Genomic DNA, 19,918 nt, shown 5'->3' with positions numbered 1-19,918 from the left:
CATGTAATATCTTCATGTACCAACTCATAATATGGTAAAATGTGTCCAACGGTACCATGTCCCTCTAGCAACGTGCTAGTAATATGACACCCCAACCTACTACTAAACTCAATCTCTAGCCTCAAGTCAATTGTTAAAGAGAAACTTGATTGAGACAATCCTTTTAAGATACCAGCTTTTGGAGGTAGAAACTACATAATATTAGGACTAAGAGGGAATCTCACTCAACCTCTACACTAAATCATCCCAAGACACATTAGGGAAACTCACAATTCCACCAATCATCAAAATACTCCTCCAACAATAACTAAGCTAGTGGTATAACCAAGCTATCCTACTTCCTTAAGAGAGGAAAGGATACAAAGTTGTGCCAAATTCAACATCAAAAAAGGACAATCTAGAATCACCCAAAAGACTAAGTAACTCTCAAATGACAAGGCAACATCAACCTCAAACAAGGAACACTCATAGTCCACACTTCTTCTCACAAAGGTGGGATGATGTTATAGGGAACACACAACCAAAGAACAAACCCAAAAAAGTATTGAGTAGATTATGAAAACTTGTTAACTCCTTTAAGAAATAACATGAGGAGTTAAGCTTCTCCAACATCCATAAATATGATATATCATGATTAAATTAGCCTCTACTTGATAAAGGGTACTCAGAACATCAATCTACATCTTTTGAAGTGTGAAAGAGTGTTTATGGTTTCCCTTGTGATATTCTACAATAGCACACTCTCACACAATTTTTCTCACCAAACCAAGAAATATAATTCAATGAATTAAGAAAGAAAATGCACAACCACTTGTTTCTCGCACGAAATTTCAAATTAGCACAAAAATTGCCTTCACTCTAGAGGCCATAATTTTCATGTCCAAACTCTAATTGAATCTACTCGAAAAGCATCAGAAAGATATTGACAAGGCCTACAACATGATGGATCTTAGAGAGTCCTAGTACATAAGAGTTTGAATCACCACTCAAGATAAAGCATTAAAGGAAAAATTAGATAGTCTTGGTTACCAAGACAAGTAATGAATGAAACATCCAAAACAACCTAAGAGTACACATGCCCAAAACAACATAAGACATGAAATGAAAGGTAATTCACACATTATAACCATCATTTTTTCTCTTTCATAATTTCATCAATAATCATAACCCAAGCATTAATGCACAATGAAACTAAAGGGTTTTCAAAGCGAGGGTTTAAGAGCCACCTACCATAAAATAAGAACATATCTTTTCAAATTTATTTCTAGAAAATCATTACATCTAGGTAATAATTTAAACCATTTAATTACATTAAAAAATTTACATCTATCAAAAACACATTAGTATGTTCTCTATGATATTATCCCTTGTACGTACTAATAGAGGTTTGACATGAACATGATAGAGTCACAACACAAGACTGGGCAGTAGTAAAACACATGTAGAATAGTCACCATGAGATATAATAAAAATGCCCAAATGGGGGAATTGTCAAATCTAATAGTAAATAACAAATATCTCATTTTAGAATTAAGTCAAGTGTGAACACAACCACAAAGAGAGTGATAGAGAAATTTGGTGGCTAGTCTAAGAAAGGAAAATACTGAAAACCAATGCTAGCCCAACAACATAAGGAAAGTACCTCCAACCAAATAAAATAAGGCATCAATCAAATCACCTTACATGTGATGACTTGGAATAGTCACACAAGAGGAATAAACCATCACACAATGCTAATGAATACATCATCCTAGCAGTGTTGAAGAACACACTCACACACATCAAGCAATAAACCATCAATAACCTCTTGCATATATAGACTACAATAATTTCCTTATTTAATACAATTTCCATTAGCTTATGAAGCAATTAGATTGGGGACTTAAGTCATTAACCCAAAGAATCTAATGCAAAACCTACTCCTCTGCAATGATTCACAATAAACACTCATTTCTCAATGAAAGGAACCATTTCATTACTATATAGACATAACACAAAATCACAAATAAGATTCATTTATTTACTTACAAGTATGAGATAACAGGCAAATGATGCACCTTACTCCACAATGATAAACAAAAAGAGGCTTATAAGGATGACACATGGACACCAATCCACAACTCCATCCAATAGAGTCACACATGAAACCAACCAAACAAGGCACATTGATTCATCCACAAAACAAGGAAAGATTCACTTCCTTCTCCTCACATTTCTCTAGTTACATCTACTAGATAAGAAATTCCATCACAAGTAGATACCAAAGCAAAAAACTCATGACCTCTCACTAGGATACTTGCACTCACATAATGCAACATCAACCATACGGACAAAATATACATAGAGATCCCAATGTTTGAACATGGGCTCTCTTACCAGATGCAATGCCTTGCCCAGAGATCCTTGGAACAAGGATACATATAAGACAAGACATTTTTTTAAACAAGTATAGATGTACATGATACTCAACATACTCAGATCACAAAGATCACAACTGAAGACTAAACCAACAATTCAAGTGACCAACAAATTTCCAAGCACCACTACCAAACTGACATGCTCAATAAAAGAAAAAAACCAAAGGCGCCAACAAAGCATAAAATATCCAATTAATTAAAGCCTTAAAATAAAAGAAATCCAAAAGGGTACACGAATCACTAAATTGTGTTCACAAAAAAATAGAGGAGATGCCCCTTGTTTTCTGCATGAGAAAACACAACTGATAGTTCCATGTGAGGAAGTACTCCTTCATAGGAAGAAGTACAACATCCCATGCAAGAAACTACCCTCTCACATAAGGAACTACCTAGCCTAGTAGCTAGAACCCACTGCATTGGCATCGAGGTTCATGCAAGGAAATGCAAAGAACCACGGAAAGAAACATTAGATTGGACATGAAGAAAATCCAAGTCTCATGCACAAGAGAGTACAATATTGAGTGAGGTTTCATAATAAAAAGAAATAAAAATACAAAATAGGAAAAATAATTCCTCCACCCCCAGGAGTACCAGATCGAAAAATCAATGAATGATCTCTCAAGAGCATAAAAAGCAAGACACTATGCAAAAGGAAGGAAATTAGATCTATCCATATAATCCATAACAACATATGAAAGAATATGTGGAAAGAACATTGCACTGTACATACATGGTTCATAAACCAAACACCATATGAAGAAAAGCACAAGCATCTAAGAACCAACACAACTAAAACTTTTGTGTAGTTCCTCCCAACCATAATAGCATCATGAAACCTTGAAGGCCCTAGCCATCACCCATGTAACATCCCAAACTAGCATCTAGATAGTCGGAGTTGTTTTATGAGGGCATCGCTACTAAAATGTAATAACATCATACAAACATGAAATCTAATATGCTAAACCAATAAGCAATAGATACTCCTACTAAGTAAATCACATCATCTAATCATATCCTAAACATCATAATATAGGAATTCATCAAATAAAATAACATCATCTAAACATGATATCCAAATATTCCAATGAAAGCATAAATCACAAGGAAACATACTCCAGATAAACCAAAATACCAAGTGAACATCAAGCACTGGTCCCACTAAAAAATATACCATTTCTATACACTGGTCTCTAGTAGTGGTGAAGTAGCTATGCTTCCCAACCACATGGAACCCATAGGTTCACTACCACCATTTTGATGGAGATAATGATCCAACCACAAGCATAGATAAACAAAATTGTCCATGACTAACACTCACACTAGACAGTTAGATGACTAAAACCAAGATCATGAGATAATGCAAGTACTACAAGACCTAGTTAGACACTCAATGGGACACTATGTAGGGGCTGACAGCATGGAGAGTTGCTTGGCATTAGATAGCCCAAGCTAGTATTGGCAAATCACACTTCCCAATGGAAGGAGCACAATCCAAAATCATTTTATTATCCTATGTTTTATTACCACAAAGTATTTTATTTAGTTATCACTTCATTAAAAATTTTACATCCCAACCCTTGGGAAATAGTCATGTAGGGCTACTGAAATAGAAGCCCCCTCCATGGTGCTACCCTACCTTACCCATGCTCATCCGACAATGAGTGCCTATAGGCATGCATATTTCCAACCCAACCCCAAATGATTGTAACTCAACTGACATACAAATGGGAGATTATGCCTCACAAGTCACCCAACAAATGCATGCACACATGCTCGTGTGTGGCATACCACCATCACAAAGATCATAACACAAGGATTGGATGAGAACAAAATGCAAAATTAACACTCAATTGAAAATAGACTCGAGAGGATAGATTCTACATGAATCCCAAAGAACAATAAAACCATGCACAATGAACTCACTCAATTGACCTCAATCTAGGAGTATGAATTCTACATGAATTGGGTAACGTTCATAAAAAGACAACAAGGGTTTGATCTAAAACAATTACACTAAATATAAAATCACTGAACCAAACACAAGATTAGGAGTATGGATATAGCACACATCCCAATGCAAACATAAAGATGCAAAAAAGGTCTAACTAACATCCTATAGACAATCCAAGTCTAGGACGAACTTCATACCAAGAAAGCTCAAGAAAATTGGGTAGCACACAGATCGAGATAAAAACCTCAAAAATTAAAAACTAAAAAATGAAAGTTTCTTTGGTCTTAGGGCACAAAAGCCACTAATATCAAATAAAATCTATATTTGGAGTTTGTATGCAAAAGAAACCAATATACCAGTGCAAAACCCCAAACCCTCATCCCAAAAATTAGGGAAATGATCATACCTACCATCTAGGTAGAGCCAGCATACATAAATGAAGGGGAATAGTAGTTCTCAACCTCCTAATAAAATGCTACCAAAGATGGAAGCATAAACAAAGTTGAAACAATAAAACAGAAGAGCTCTACCTTGCAGCCAAAAGGGGAAAAATGGAAATTTGAACCATAAAATAAAAATCGCACAAAAGTAGCCAAAAATTGCAACATTCCAAGGTCTCCCTAAGCTAGATCCAATGAGACTGATCTCATGACAATCCTATGCCCATAACTCCCATAATAAACAGAACAATAATTCCTTATGCAAAGGATTTTGGATTTTACTATCAAACTTTCTAATTCAAAAGTGAGATGTGAGGAATTAAATTCTTTTTAGGATACTTATTCACTTTTTGAATAAATAATTGATTAGGGTAAACACCCACATACATACATACACACACATACACACACATATATCTGTGTGTGTGTGTGTGTGTGTGTGTGTGTGTGTGTGTGTGTTTGTTTGTATATGTCTATGTGTGCATGTGTGGATATACATACATGCATACATATTTACAACTAATAATATTTATTTGGTCATAGAAAGCTTCTTGATTTGGCTCCTTTGGAAAGGTTGAATCTAGAGAGAGCTCTTAGGAAAATGGTTTTAATTAGGAAGGGAGGGAAAGGGCCTTGAACTTGAAGATTATAAAAGTTAAACCAAAAGATAATAATGTGAAGGGTCATTAACATTATAACCAATCAACAAGCTAGCACAACACTGGCCATTATAGCCCAATACACCACCTTCCAAAAAAATCATCAGAAGTAGTCATTATTCAAACTAAGATAGCTTCTTGAACTAACACTAGAGAAAAAAATATCCCTCCAATCTAAAATAATACTAGTGATATCAGTAGAGTAACTACTAATACCAAACCTTAAAAGATCTATTATAGAAACATTGTTCAAAGTAAGATAACTAAAACTTAAGCCAAAACTTGAAATATTGAACTAGTTTAACATAATTCCAGTGATATGAATAGAGAAAATATTTAAACCAAAATTTAACAAATTACTACTAATAACATAGTTTTTAATAGTAAAATTAACCAAAGTACATTAGAGATAGACATAAAGCCTATGAGCCATGGAGATAAGCATAACAAAAAATAGAAAAGACCAAATCATGATTTTTTAGTAGCCTTACAATCTACAGTGAGGCACTTGTGGTCTTTACTCCAGTCTTTAGGGTCTCTAGTGTTGTGCTTATCCTTAGATTATCATCTTTGATCTTTCCCACCTTTTTCAACTTGATTTTCCTAGTAACTATACCAAAGACCACCTTCTACATCATTTACCTTTGAATTTAGCCAATAGTCAAAACATTAACCCAAAACTTGATGTTTGTGAGGGTATGTACAAGATCGTGAGGCACCAAACCATGGCCTTAAGTGGTAATGAAAAATCAGCACATCAATGTTAGTAAACTAGACATTAAATTTTGAACTAATTATAAATCTTATATAAATAAATTGTAAAAATAGAATATGTAGGAAATTGAATTTAGTTTCTAAAACACTAGCCCTTTTCTGAAAAGATGCTAATTTGATTGGTCATAACTTTGGATTGAACAATGGAGTAATACAAAAAAATAAGGAAAAAAATAAGTAGGTGTATGTCTGACCACCATAATCATAATCAATTAATAATATTTTTTAATAAGATTCTAGATTAAGAACTAGATTTTTTCCTAGATGTGATGCATATTTTTTATAATTTTATTCCAACTAAAAAATTAATTATAAATTTTCTACTACAATTTTTTTAGTATAAGTAAACTCCTGTGTTTGACCACATTAGTTCATTGAAAACTTTACAAAATTGAGATTTATTTATTTTTTCCTCATAGTAGGCAAATCATACAATGTGATGCATCTTTTAGATTTCAAAAAGGTTATGCCATTTGAAAGTTATAGCTTTCTAAATAAGTATGTCAATCAACACTTTATAGGTAAGTACATTATAAAATATGTAATAATTACTTATTAAACTCATAATTGGACATAAATTATATTAGTGGAAAGCTAAGATGTCCTTAAGAAACCCTTTTCATTTCATCAAATTCAGATGAAAAGTTCCTTCTTCTTTTTTCATATGCCCACTTTATGGCCCCTCATGACCATGTACAACTAATAGATTCTATAATAGTGCATTCAAGAGCTTTAATTCTATTCTCTAGGGTATGTATGTACCCCTTCTTGCATCAAATTTGGAAAATCCTTGATGACCTCCACTGCTTCATTGGTTTGTTTATCCTTCCCATGAGTTGGCTCTTCTTGCCCCAAGTACACATCAATGTCCACAACCTGAGTATCATCCATCTCATCATCCATGTCCTCAACATCTTTTGCCTCATAATCCTTGTCCTCAAAGTTATAATATTCTAGATTTTCCACTAAAAAATTCCTATTCAATTTTCTAAATCACCTCTTCTTCCATTTCATCGTGTATTTCCTCTTTGTTGTCTTCTTCCTTCCAACTTTTCCCCTGCTTATCTCTTAGCCTCACTAACCTTCTCTCACCCAAGCTTAAGTCATACCTCTATTCCATGAGTGTAGGGTTTTTATTCTCATTACCAATATATATTTCCTCCTCAATAAGATTCCTCTCCACATCAATTATCTACTTTTCTAGCTTCATTTGCTTATGGATACTAGCAAGGTTATTTTTAGTAAAAGTAGTCTTCCTTTCAGCTAACATCATAGTAAGGATCATTTTTAATGGGGAAAGGGTTTTTTCTATGACATGAGGGGGGTTACTAGATTTTATCTCTTTCTTCATATGGTTTTTAAGAACATCTTCAACCAAACAGGTAGAGCTTAACTCCTCAATAACCATAGAGGACTTGGAAATATCCTTGGCCTTATTATGGTAAGAAATGCAACTACCTAAACTCAAGTAGTGGGAGTAAACATGTTGGTAAAGGAAATAGATAAGGCCCTGGTGGAGGTAGAAATTTTCCCATTTAGCAATACTATAATTAAGGGGAAAAAATAGGAAGAAGGGGCTATTAATCTTGTTAGTGTACCTCAAAAAATTCAAAAAGGATAGATAGTAGCCATGGTGGGTCATAAAATGGCCTTTCAAGGAAAAATATTTCATATCCCAAAGATAGATAACAAAAAAAATGGAAGGTGGGGAAAGGAGATCATATCCATTATTGCACTCCACCCAAACGGGTTTTACCTTCTCCTTAAGGAACTTATTTTTGTAGCTACTGTAGTCTCCAATACTCTTCCTTTCCACACATTCCTTAGTGTACCTCAAACCAATGACCTCCCCAATAATCTCGAGATTCACCATGAACTTGATACTTCCTATCGTAGCATGACCCTTGTGTAAGGAATTTGCAAATTTAGTGGACATTAGGCAATTGAATCCCCTCATTGATAGAATATAGTTATCCAACACTACATTCTAAATGAGTTCATGATATTATCTAGGTTTGACCTTTATGGGAGGACCACCCGCTTCATTTAACATTACCAAATCTTCCTTATCAATTAATTTAAACAACTTTTATTTCATAAATTTGTCTCTCTTTTGTAGGATTTACCTCTATATTAGCCCTAACAGAGTCATGAGAAGGTAAAATATTCTTGCTAAGAAATATTTAACTAAGAATTAAATATTTTGCAAGTCTTACAATAATAATTAATAATCACAACCTAATAATTAAAGTGACACATTGGCTCAAGTTAGTTTCATCGTGACAAATGAAATGACAACAATTATTATTCACCTTAATCTAGTAAGTTTTGATTGAGGTGTTTCTTGTGTGATGCATTAATTTTCTATGCTTCAACAAGATGAATAAATCTTTGTTTTCCTATAATCTAAGTTTCCTCAACTTTCTACTATAACCAATAACTATATCAAGAGAAGGCTTAAATGTTAGCTAAGTAGGGAAAGTCCCATTCTCAACCCCCAAAAGATTGGGACTACTAAATTCAATTTTATTCTCTACTCTTCTTTCCTCTAGGATATTAATATGATGAAAGAAATAATTTAATTTATTCCATCTATTATAGTTTTAAAATTAGAGGTCTTGCAAATCATTTGTCACTACTACTAGTTTGAAACCATTGGCTCGACCTTAAGGTAAACAAGAACCAAACATGTCAACAAGCCTTAAGGGACCTACCTCATCCCTTTTCCTTCTCATATTTTACTATGGTTTGTGCTTTCATTTAAAAATATTTCCTCTATCTCCTAAGGGAACTTTCCATAGTTCACCATTTTCCATTCCTTAAAGTTCAAACCCCATTCCATATAATCTACCACTTTATTTCCTTCTATTAGCGTATGCTTAATTTTGACATTATAGAAGGTAGAGAGCATTTTACTACTATCTTCCATAATATACTTCATTCTCCAAGGGCATTGAGCTTTATTTTGAAGGATATCAATAATTAGTCTGGAGTCTCCTTCGAGAATGAAACTTACCTCCCCATTATTCTTTAGACTTTGTAATGCCTCGTGCGAAGATTCTTGGAACAAGGATAAGTATAAGCCAATATTTAAAAAAGAAAAAAGAAAACAAGTATGGATGTACACAAAACTTAGGATACTTGGATCACCAAGATTGCAGTGAAAGACAAAACCAACAATCCAAGCAACCAACAAATCTCCAACCCCCACTACTAAACTGACATGCTCGGCAAAAGATGAAAACCAAAGGTGACAATAGAGCATAAAATCTCTAATCTATTTAAGCCTTGAAATACATGAAATCCAAAAGGGTACGCAAATTACCAAATTGTGTTCCCCAAAAAATAACAAAGATGCCTCCTATTTTTTGCATGCAAAAACACAACTGACAGTTTTGCACAAGAAAGTACTCCTCCATGAAGAAGTACAAGATGCCACATGAGAAACTACCCTCTCGCATGAGAAACTACCTAGCCTAATAGCCAAAACCCAATGCGTTGGTACCAAGGTTTGCACAGGGAAATGCAAAGAACCACAGGAAGAAACACTAGACATGATGTGAAGAAAAGCCAAGTCTCATGCATAAGAGAGTATAATATCAAGCAAGAGAGAGTACAATCTTGTGCGAGGTTTCATAATAAAAAGAAAGCAAAACAGAAAATGAGAAAATAATTCCTTTACACCAAGGAGTATTAAATCAACAAATCAAGGAATGATTGCTTGGGAGCATAAAAGGAAAGACACTATTCCAAAGGAAGAAAATAACATCTATCATCTAGTCCATAACATGATATGAAAAAACTTGTAGATAGAACATTGCAATGTACATGCATGGTTCATAAACCAAACATCATATGAAGGAACGCATAAACATATAAGCACGAACAAAACTAAAACTCATGTGCAGTTCCTCCCAACCATAATAGCATCATGAAACCTTGAAGGCCCTAGCCATCCCTAGCATAGCATCCCAAACTGCCAACTAGATAGTCGAAGCTATCATATGAGGGCATCACCACTAGAATGTAATAACATCATAAGAATAGGAAACCTAACATGCTAAACCAATAAGCAATAGATACTCCAACCAAGTGAATCACATCATCTAATCATATGCTAAACATCATAATATAAGAATGTGTCAAATAAACTAACATCGTCTAAACATGATATCTAAACATTCCAATGAAAGCATAAATCACAAGGAAAAATACTCTAGATAAACTGAAATACCAAGTGAACATCAAGTACCAATCACACTAGAAAATATACCTTTTATGTATGCTAGTCTCTAGAAGTGGTGAAGGTAGCTATGCCTCCCAACCACGTGGAACTCGTAGGTCTACTCCCACCATGCTGATGGAGATAATGATCCAACCACAAACACACATAAAGAAAATATCAATGACTAATTGATTTTAGGCATTAAATTAGGAATCCAAAAAAGATTCTAGAAAGGGACTTTACCTTTAAAAGTTTCCTAAAAGTTAAATACATATCTAATAGAGAAGGAATTGTTGCTAGTATATCTTCAAATCCACTTATCCTCCTCAAGAAGGTGAAAGTAACTAGGAATGGGGAGAAAGCTAGTAAGGTGAATAACTTCCTCTCTTCTAATATTTGGAATTCTTCTCATTCCCTTGAATATCTCCCACAAGAATATACAATTAATCCATTAATATTTACCTTCATTCCATTCCAGGTAGTCCTTAACCATGTCCCTAATATTAGTACTAATTCAATACTTTATATGAGATTCAAAGAAGGTCTCCCTTAGTGGGGCATCATCCTTCCATAATGTTGATCAAAAGAGAGCCTTACCACCATTACTAATAAGCATTAAGGTTCCTTCTCCCAAGCTACCTTTGGTTTTATGGATACACTTCTAAAGAGGATTGAAACCATTGATGTTATTCTTCTCATGGAAACTATCGAAAGAACCATAATTCATATATTTATCTCTCTTAACCTTAGTCCAATATTTTTTTCCCTTCTAGGGGTTTCCATCTGGCTTTAGTAACAAGGACCTTACATCTGTAATACTTCTAAAGCCAATTGCTCCTCTAGATCTTGGCAAAAAGACTCTATCCCAATCCACTTGAAATATTTTGAATTTCTCTTTTTCTCTATTTGAAAGGAAGCTTTATGCATTCTCTCGATTGCCTCTACCACCTATGAAGGCATAATTTATAGGGTCATAAATATAATATGATGCTTTGAAGAAAATATTTTAGTCATTGAAGCTTTCCTCCCAAACTTATAAGTTGTCCTTCCGAACCAACAAGCTTCTTTTGAAACCTTTCAATAAGGTTATTCCAAAAAGATAGCAAAGGTTGAGTTGGAGGAGAATGGGGGACCATGATAAGATTTCAAGATGGGAGCAATTTTGCAATTCAAAATAGAAAAAATATTGTTCTAGGATCCCTTGTCCATGTTGAAGAAGAAAAGTTCTCTTATGAAAATTAATTTTCTAACCAAAAAGAGAAACATAGGAGGAAACCAAATGATTCTAGCACACCATTTCAGAGATACGACCTTCTTCAAAGAGAATATTTTCATCTACAAATTGACAATGAGTGGCTGAGGGGAGTTTAAAAGCTTCTTTGACCCCATTAATTGAGTGATCTAATCTTAATTTCTACAAATTTCTACCAAGGACTTGTACAACCAAAATAAAAGGTATAGGGAAAGGGGATTACCCTGGCTTAGACTAGTATGCATAGAAAAGAAACCTGGAGAACCCTCATTAACATGCAAAACATATTTTGTAGGTATGACACAAATCATAATCATTTTGACAAAATTTCCTTTGAATCCATTCCTGATGAAAACTACTTCTAGGAAGCTCCACTTGACTCTATCATAAACTTTGGATATATCAAGAATTAGAACCATAGTAGCTTTGTTATTTGAGTACAAAGAATGGATTAGTTCATGAGAAGTGATAACAAAATCCATGATTTTGTCCCTCCTATGAAATTGTTTTTACTATTGGAAATCATTTTGTCATGAATCCCTGTCATCCTATTAATTGTAACTTTAGAAATGATCTTGTACATTGTGTTACACAGACATAGGATGAAATTTGTTCATTGATATAAGGCCAACTTTCTGGGGATGAGAACAACACAAAAATTATTAATATAATGTATAATACTAAAAGGTTGTTTACTAATTATTTTCTTTTTAAATCTATTTTACATTTGACACTTTAGTTGTATCAAATTTCAACCTAAATGTTATTGTTATTGAATATTAAACATATTCATGGCAAGTTAGGAACTTTCAAATTTAATTTTCAAAATGTTGGTGTGGTTGAAGGATATATAGTAAATATTGGTGGCCATTTTAGTGTTGATGGACATATTTATGTTTAACAATTATTTAATATAATTTTCAATAAACACTATCGATCGAAATCTACAATAAACTCATCCTGACATAGCTTTTGATTTTTTAATCCTACCAAAGAAAATTGAAATGTGTTGTCATGTTGAGCATTTACTAAAAGAGGTCAAGACTTCACATATCATTAAATATAAGAATGACGAGCCTTTATTTACACAAATTTCTAATGGTAATGTCTATGTAGGAGCCATTTACCTAACTAAATTTATTGAATAAATTAAAAATTAAATTATAATATTTTTTATTTTTTTAAAGTACAAACAAAATGTCTAATCATGTTTATTTTGGCCCTAAGATAGCTCTTTTTGATTTGTAGTGGTTATGGAGTCGACTACTCCACCATTTACTCTGAGTGGGCCACTTCATTTTCATCATTTATAGAGGTGTCCGAATTCGGCAATGACTACCCAACCATATCATTCAATATGGCTCAGTGATGGTCCAAATGTATGGCCATGCTCCTTTTTCAATAATTTTGTGTTGAAAGTCATCATACCTTACCAATATGCACATTGACTAGAGTCCAAAATTTTAATTTTATATTTTAGCTACTTAAATTTCTTTATCTATATTTACCTACAGATAAGGTAATAGTACTATTATTTAACACACATTACTATCACTAATTTTCTCAACAATAATTTAATTGTAAATATTTTAAACCTACAAATATTTTAATCAATGCTTTAATAATATTTAGGTAATTATGTTTATATCAAATTTAACTTATTTTGTATTGATTATGTAATTTGATCTCGATGATTCATCAATATTAAAGTTTAATTTTAATATTATCATACATTTGAATTTGGGAATCAATAGAGATAATTAAATAAATATTTGAAACGTCATGAAAAAGAGAGTATTTGTTAAATCATTATGATTAGACTTTTCTTTGATTAAAAAATTACATTGTTATCAAATTATTGAATATTCCACAATTTGTAAACTTAGTTAATTATTTTACATCAATCACAAGTATTTTTAAATTAATTTAGTATATTATACAGATTACTAAATAATGCAAATTTAATTTTTTTTTGAAATGTAAATTATTTATTTTGACTTTAAATAAAATAACTTATTTCGTTAAGAGATTGATAGTAGAATTATGAAGCTGCTAATGCATTAATAATATTGGATATATATTATCTTTTTTTGTTAGTTAGTATGCACCATAGTCATCATTATCTAAGGCATGTTTCTAGGAAAAAGTTTTATTTATATAATAATTTAATATTATGCTAAACTAAAGTTTGAAAAGTCGTCACTTACCTTTATTCTATTTAGAATGTAAAATGAAAAGATTAAAATAAAAAAGTTTAAAATTTTAAAATTTCAAATTGTTTTTGATAATAAATTTACAATATGGGTCTGCACGGAGTTATATACCCTTTTTAAGGTGCACTCCACATGCTGTCGGGGTACGACGACTTTCAGCATGGAGTTATTGAAAAATGGGCACAGTCATACATTGGTGCCATATAGCCATTGCCTCCGAATTCCACTTCCATCGGTTGACATACTTGTCATCTGGGCTCTGAAATGAGGAAATGATGTAGAGTTGTGGGCAACGAAAATACATGAGTTGATTTCTATGCCCTACGTATATAACTAATTAAATTTTCGACCTAATTTCTCTCTTAACGCCACCAGCTGGAAAGAAGTATTTGACTTGCACATTGATGTTAACGAAAAATATGGGCTCTCTCCAGTCGTGAAACACGTGTAGCTTGAGGTTGACCGTAGAAGAAGACTCCAGCAGCCCCAGTATGTTGCATAGACGGAAATATTCCATAGTTTGTAATATTGACCGTGGCCAACTTCTAAACATCTTTTGATGGATCGACCCCAAGTTTTTTTTCAGACTTCTTTTGTATGTTCTACGTTCTAGTTTACTAGTTAGCCACTACCCCTCTAGTTGACTGCAATGCGCTCTTCTCCATTTAACTTATCATCCATGGCATCTTTTTCCTCGTCCCATAAACAAGGTGAGAGTCGTTTATCTTTCTCTGCGATCGAACCACCCCTCAAGAGGAGGAAGGTTTCTGAATCTTCAAGATTATATGATGTCTTCATCAATCATAGAGGCCCTGATGTGAAAAACATTCTGGCTCTTGAGCTTTACAAATCTCTTGAGAGGTTAAACATAAGGGCATTTCTTGACTCGGAAGAGAAACAACTTGGAGAATCGTTTCCTTTAATGATTGACAATGCCATCCACTCTGCCTTGGCACACATAGCCATCTTCTCCAAAGGATATGCAGAGTCCCCATGGTGCTTGGCGGAGCTGGTGCTCATGTTGCAGAGCAAAGCTAAGATCATTCCAGTTTTCTACGGTGTTAAGACTTCGGCACTACGCCACATAGAAAAGGGGGAGTACGGAAAGACATTCACTGAATATGAAAATAAGAAGAGGTAAACGGAAAAGCTTGAGGATTGAAGAAAAGCCCTCCAATCTATTTCCTTTGTTGCCGGCGAAGAGTTCAACAGGTAATATTTCTATGACTTCAGGATATATGAAATATTTCTTTTTGAAAGTGATGCAAATTTTACTTCTCGCTGAATTTCCCCTGTATTATTTAAAAGTTTCAGTGACTGCGAGAAGATAGTGATAGCTGTGCAGAAGGAAGTACAAAGAAAGAGATGTTTACATGTTGCCAAATATCCAGTAGGACTTTCCGAGCTTTTAGAAGATTTTCAAAACGAATGCATTAATAAGCTTGTACAGGATTGTGAAAGTCAGTGCGAGATGAACAGACAAAAAGAAGGGAAGTCTAAGATTGTTGGTATTTTTGGCATGGGCGGAGTTGGAAAGACAACTCTGTCCAATGAATTTTTCAACAGAAAGCGTTCAGATTACAGTCGCTCCTGTTTTTTGTTTGATGTTCGAGAAGGCTCTGTGACGAAAGATCTGCCTGCTTTGCAAATGAAGCTCCTCAGAGGACTCTATGACGAAAAAGGTCTCCCAAGCTTTCCAAGCGTAGAGGATGGCACAAGCTGTCTAAGCAACCGTTTTGCAAGGAGTGGCAATCAGAGCTTCCTAATTATTGTAGATGATATTGATCACAAGGAACAGTTAGATGCCCTAATGATTTGGGATATGCTGAATAGATGTGGCAATAGTTTGATAATAGTTACAACTCATGATGAGGAGTGCTCATAAGCGCAGGAATCACTGTTGGTTATCATTTGAAAGGATTGGATACAAATGAGGCGAAGGAGCTGTTCTGCTGGCACTCGTTTAGCCAATGCTATCCATTAACTGGATTCGAGAAGCTCGTTAACCTCTTCGTTCAAGTCTGTGGCGGTTTACCGCTGTCACTTCAAGTTCTGGGCAGTCATGTTCATGGCGAGGATCAGAAGTTTTGGGAGTTAGAATTGGAAAAAGTTAAAAAGACCCTGTCTCAAGACATACTCAAGAGAGTAAGAATAAGCACTGACACATTGGACATTGAAGAAAAACAAAATTTCATGGATGTGGCATGCTTCTACATAGGAGAATTGAAGAAGGACGCCATAAGAGTATGGGAAGGATCGAGATGGAGCCCTCAACACGCACTGCGAAGACTGAAAAACAAATGTCTGGTTGAAGAAATAAATAATTATAAATTCAACCCGAAAAGAATCAATTTCTACGGAGAGACTAGTGATGAAGAAACATCTGTATTGAGAATGCATGACCATTTGCGGGACTTGGGACGAGAAATGGCAGACGAACTCAACCATCCTTGTCGCTTGTGGCGCACTCAGCACTGTAAGCCATTGGTATGTTTGTCCCTCGGATCTCTTCTTCCATGTCATCTGACCACTCATGATCATATTGGAAATCTTTAAGATCTTACTACGTATAAGAATCTCTAATTTTTCTATCATTGCAGATATCAAAGGGAAGTGAAAGCATCTTCAGCCAAACCAAAGGCCGATGTCTGCATACTTTTATGTCTCCGTCGGAACTTTTCCATGTTAAATATTTTCTAGGGGAATCAGACAATGATGCCGAGGTACTGTCACCCACTTTACTATGGCTTGAGGTCAATTTTCGAGAGCATATAGTCACAAACCTTCCTGTATGTATTCCTCTGCCAAATTTGCAAACTTTCAAAATCTCTGGTGGAGGTCTGAAGAGTTTCTGGCAGAAAGATGTACAGGTATGTCTGAAAGGTGATTCCTTCGTAATCGAGAAAAATCATTAAACTAGATGAATTCTATTTAAAATCGGAATTTAAAATTTAAAAAACGCCCTTTCTTCTGATTATTAGGCGCCCTTCCAGCTAAAAGAGCTACGGATCTGCAAGCAGCGGAGGCTGAAGGAGTTAGATTTGGGGTTTCTCCGTTGCCTTGAAGAAATTACAATTGATGATTGTATGAATCTGAAAAGCATCACCGGAATATCTGATCTCAACAAGCTAGTAGAGTTGAACATTTGTAAATGTCGGAAGCTGGAGCAGTTAAGTATTCTTCGACTCGTTTGTCTAGAAAAGATTAGAATTGTTGAATGTTACGATCTGAAAACTGTGAAAGGAATATCTGAGCTTCCAAAGCTAGTAGAAATGAACATTGTCATGTGTGCGAGCCTAGAGAAGATAAGTTTTGTGAGACCCAGTGGCCTCCAACTCATTAGAATTTACAATTTTCCTCATCTGAAAAGTGTCAAGAAATGTCTAATCTTAGGAGGCTAGTATTATTGAACATTACTAAATGTAGCGGGCTCGAGGAGTTAAATTTTGCTCAACTCAGGTACCTAGAAATAATTAAGATTTATAATTGTGAGAACCTGAAAACTGTGATAGGATTATCTGAAATTAGTAGCTGTGAAAATATTGAGGAGTTATGCCTTGCTCGACTCAGCTCTCTGAAATTTTGTATAATTTCGAATCTCCCCATGCTGAAGAGGATTGAAGTGAAAGGCTGCAAAAGTTTGATCAGCATATCTGGAATATTTTGGCAACTTGTAAAATTGAGCATTATAGACTGTCCGAAGCTGGAGAAGACACCAGATACAAAAATATGTTCATTGGAGAGAATGCAGCTTTTATATTGCAGCAATATGAGTATTCGCGACTGTATTCTCAATATGGAGGTATTGAATTTCCGAGATTCTTAATTTTCATTCTGAAGTTTTAAGTTCCTCTTTGACTTTCCCTATGCTGTCGAAAGATGGCCTTGATTTCATATTAATCATTAAGTAATCAGTCAATAATATACTGAGATTTTGTTTGTTTCATGCAGAAGCTGCCGTCAGACTTTATTGAAGTAATGGGGAGAGCCGGAGATGGAGCGGAGTCAAAAGTCAATACAAATATATTCCGCGACTTTATTCGCCACAATTCAGTCGTCGAACATGGGTTTGGTAACACATGTGATTATATGGGTAGATATATGGTGAGCGCAGTCGTCTTGTGTGCTGTTATTGTGGTTAATACTCTTAAGGCAGGAACGGCTTAAACATCACACACTAAGCTTAATTCTTAGACCAAAAGTATTATATAGTCAAAGTTGACTTTATATTTCCAAGCTTAATTCTTCCCTTAGTGTGTGATGTTTAAGGTTGGCCCTACGGCAACAGTGACTATTAACAACCTCATCCGTGAATGTGATATTACTCCATGGTTGAAATTTGGGGTCCGCCAAGGCCAATGGAGGGTTACTTCGGTAATTACCAAGGAAGACGAAATATACAGTTACATTCTTAACAAAGGATATTGCTTTGCTTTTGATTACCTTTGTTCACTCAAAGATGTAATGCTGAAAATGGTAATGATGCCAGTGATGAAAGGTGAAGAAAATAAAATTTAGGATGCACTAAGTAGAGTTGTTGATAAGCTCTATGAGAATGAAGTCACTTTATGCTAGTATTTGTGTTCAAACTAGTCTTTTGGAACGAAATTTATGTGATGATTGATAGCAAGATATAATATATTTAATAAATTTTACAATTTAAAAAGTATTATAAAATTTTATTTTCAAAATTGTTATAAGAAATCATAATGGTCAATATTGTTCCTCTAATGCATTCACTTTCAATTCTTATTTTACATGATAAATATATTTGAAAAAATAACTTATCAAATATTTCTATACTACAAGAATGTAATGCCCCGCCAAGGGATCCAAAGTATTTCACTAAGTTTGCCAAACAATTTTTTTAAAAAAAAACATGAAAGTAACACCATACACAACACTTGCGGAAGCAATAGTAACATCCAACTAAAAATAACATAACATAACATAATAGATTACATTCTTTAAAGATCCCTTAACGTTGAATCACATCTAATCATAACTATTCATCTAACATCACATCCTTATGAAATAACAATGATACATTCAGTATTCATAAATTACATTTTCAATTGCTCAATCATCCACTGTACATGTTACAAGGTATGAAAAACTCAAAAGAATAAACTTTCATGTAATTAAAGTACATCATCCAATATTAATCCATGATGTATAATGAAACCATAACCATACATGATACATCATCATCATAAAGATATAAACATCCATCATAAGAGATAACCATAGATCACAAACATAATAAACTAAGTGCACGGTTCCTCCCAACCGTTAATAGCATCATTAGACCATCATGGATCCTAGCCATCCCTCCGTGCGTAACATTCCAAAGCACCGAAGAGATCATCGGTATTATCATAGTAGGAATGTCACTCCTAAAAACATCCTACTAACATGCAAAGTAAAGCATAGGATACCATCATCTAACATATGCAAACCATCAATATAAGAAACATACCAATAAATACATCCATCATAAGGTATATCATCTATCATAATGATCCAAGAATAGAATGAAGATAAATACCAACCAATAATACTCCAGCCACAGTGTCTAAATGGATCTCAAATGATAAGAGTGATAAAACACTACCACCCGACTGCGTGGTACCTAAATGATCCACTCCCACTGTGCTGAGGAGATAATCTCAAGTCCCAAATAGGCTATCAAAATCACAAAGTATAAATCTCTATAAGTCCAGGAATCTTAAAAGCATACTAACTCAAAGGTTCCAACACACACAAAATTGACATCTAATTCCCAAAGGCACACAATGACATGTAAGAAACCTAATCTGCAAACGGGAAAGTGTCATCGCATTTATCTCGTACAAGTTACCCTGGCAGTTAGCTAAACTCCACGGGTCCATACAGATCTCATGCAGCCACTAGTATCCTCTCATACTGACGAGGCATACTATGGATTGCAAGGTCGCAACCATGCGTCTCACTACTCCGATCCTAGC

General features: G+C 34.4%; 1 pseudogene across 1 annotated transcript; it reads left to right on the top strand.

The window, feature by feature from the left end:
- The first annotated feature begins 14,417 nt into the window (after positions 1 to 14,417).
- On the top strand, positions 14,418 to 18,173 carry LOC149545498 (disease resistance protein Roq1-like; annotated as a pseudogene). The gene is made up of 5 exons (XR_016353593.1): positions 14,418 to 15,143; positions 15,240 to 16,418; positions 16,532 to 16,801; positions 16,913 to 17,733; positions 17,883 to 18,173. The product of XR_016353593.1 is annotated as a disease resistance protein Roq1-like (transcript).
- Positions 18,174 to 19,918: the final 1,745 nt, after the last annotated feature.

This window comes from Cupressus sempervirens, chromosome 7 (genome assembly GCF_028749045.1).
Source record: "Cupressus sempervirens isolate cs-2001-9-10 chromosome 7, ASM2874904v1, whole genome shotgun sequence".
NCBI classification, from domain to species: Eukaryota; Viridiplantae; Streptophyta; class Pinopsida; order Cupressales; family Cupressaceae; genus Cupressus; species Cupressus sempervirens.
The sequence above is the reverse complement of the archived record's forward strand: the minus strand, read 5'-3'. Positions and strand labels throughout refer to the sequence as shown.